Genomic DNA, 2,481 nt, shown 5'->3' with positions numbered 1-2,481 from the left:
TGACTCAAGTAGAAATACAAAACGTAAACTATTGCTAACCATTAAAGTAAATGAATCAAGAAATTCTTCCTCTTGAACTTCTTTCCCACAAAATGTTCTGACAGATGTCAGGAACTAAGAATTTTTTCTGCAGAGGTGGTATATAAAATAGAATTAAAAAAAATTTACCAAAGTGTGTGTGTGTGTGTGTATAAATTATCTTAAAAAACAAAACTATTGGGGGAGAAAACTAACTGTTCAATGACAGTCCCATAATTAAGAAATTCAGATTGTTTTCTTCAATAGAATATTAAAATGCTCATTTAAATATTTCTGACTTCACTTTTCTTACATTGCACTTTCTGGTAACACTTAAATTCTAACAGTTTATCTGTGAATTGCCTGGTATTAGTTCGTATTTGGGAAATTTAGCATGTGTTTATTCCTGAGATGTGGCGGTCAGGAAAAAATTATTGCAGGCAGGAAACAATGATTATAAAGTGATAAGAAAGCAACAGACGAGTAATGCCCTAGAGTGGATAGAGCATTAAGGTGACAACTGACAACCAGGGTGGATGTGAGAATGCATAAGCGTTCCTCCAGGACCTCAGAAATGCTTGAGTAGTGGAGCCTGCTAAAAGACTTTTTGCTGACTGCATAAGATTCTGGGCTTTTAATATTTGGGTATTAATGTGAGAGAGAGTCTGGAAATATTTATGTTACATAAGAAATATGGATGCAACTTAGTGCTAAATGCAAAATTAACCTGATACTAATAATGATCATATGTTTGTTTATTTGTTTTTATTTATTTTATGATTTTATTTTTTTAAGCAAGGCAACCCTTGGTTGACCTCACAGATTGCAAGGACCTTGTCAGTTTACAATCCCTTATTTTTTATTTTTTTACACCTATAGCACCTGGTCTTCCTGGGTGGTCTCCCATCCAGGTACTAACCAGGCCCAACCCTGCTTAGCTTCCGAGATCAGATGCAATCGGGCTCATTCAGGGTGGCATGGCTATAGACAGACCATATATGTTTTTAAATTGATCTGATAGCATCATGATCATATTATGTTTTTAAAGTCTACGTATACAAAAGAACTTCCTTGGAAGGAGATACAACGTGTTAGCAATAGTTATATATGCATGGCCAGATTCATATTTTTCTGCCTTCTTTTGATTTCTTTGTTTCCCAGTGTTTTTAAATGAGCATATAGAGAAATACTAATCAGAAAAAATTCAAAACAATTCAATTGCTTATAGCAAGCAAAAGAAAGAAGGCAAAAACCCTTACAGAACAGTGCTTGACTAGACACCCTTCCCCAAACTTCATGCTCTACACTACACAGCCTTTAACCTTAGATCTAAAGAAATAAACAAAAACTCAGTTTGTGCTGAACCAGTTCTGCTTCTAACTTAGTCAAGCATGATTCGTGCTGCTGTTTGCCTCTTCTAATGCATTTTCTGAAATAGCCACAAAAATATGTGGTCCAAACATTATTTTTCAGAACCCGTCATTCGTAAGATAATCATAATGAATTCTTCTGTAACAGACTCTCAAGGAACATTAAATTTTCATTCTGAAGTGAAATAGAAGCCTGCATTACATCAAGCTGGCATTTTTCTGACTTGCATGGTGCTGGTTGCCAACAACTTTCTTATCCAGGGCTCTGAATTCAGAACTGAATGCAAACCACAGAGGACTACAGAGAGCCCAGGCTGCACGGCTCCTGGTAGCTAAAGGAAAACTTGACTCTGTTGGCAAATGATATAACAGAAGGATGTCACATTCTCACCACTCCCACATCATGACCAAGCAAAGCTACTCTGCCTTTAGAGCATTGGCTAGAATTGCAACAATGGCAAATACTGACGTGGCTTAGCATTTCCCACAGAAGTGTCTGGCAATGTTAAGATATTGGTTATTGTCGTCTACTTAGGCCACCAACCCTTTGATTTTTCAAGCTAATGTGATTTATTAGAGAAGAACTGGTCTACATGATACTTAATCAAAAGCAGCAGCTACTGAAAAACTGACCTTAAAGCACCCCTAACATCTCTCTTGCTCCAGTTCTGTCTGTACCTATCCGTTAAGGACTCTAAAGCCTTTGTTTAATTGCCCCCGGGGAAAAATATGATGGATATATAGGACCTTGAATCATTATCTAGTTTTATACAAATATACCACTTTCTCTCCATCTAGAGAATAGTTTCATAGATTTCCTTATAATTGGATAGCCCTGAACAACCTTTAAAAACACAGAGCTATCTTTAGTTCTTTAGTGTTTAAACTTGTGGGGAAAGGAACCATTAAATTTGAAAAACACAACTTTTAGATGTTTTAAAAGCAATCAAAATTTAAATAAGCCATCGAAGTGTCATTAGTGGTAACCACGTTAATGAGTAGATAGGTATATCAAGCCCTGTATTTAAATGGATGCTTCTAAATTGCTCGAGTGAACTGCTTCTGAAAATACTGTTCTTAACAAAATCTTTTT

At 36.0% G+C, this 2,481-nt stretch overlaps 1 non-coding gene across 1 annotated transcript; it reads right to left on the bottom strand.

Annotated features, from left to right (window-relative positions):
- Positions 1 to 888: 888 nt before the first annotated feature.
- Positions 889 to 1,007, bottom strand: LOC118606765. The gene has a single exon (XR_004952604.1). It is a non-coding gene; the product is annotated as a 5S ribosomal RNA (ribosomal RNA).
- Positions 1,008 to 2,481: the final 1,474 nt, after the last annotated feature.

Source organism: Rousettus aegyptiacus, unplaced genomic scaffold (genome assembly GCF_014176215.1).
Source record: "Rousettus aegyptiacus isolate mRouAeg1 unplaced genomic scaffold, mRouAeg1.p scaffold_m13_p_1, whole genome shotgun sequence".
NCBI classification, from domain to species: Eukaryota; Metazoa; Chordata; class Mammalia; order Chiroptera; family Pteropodidae; genus Rousettus; species Rousettus aegyptiacus.
The sequence above is the reverse complement of the archived record's forward strand: the minus strand, read 5'-3'. Positions and strand labels throughout refer to the sequence as shown.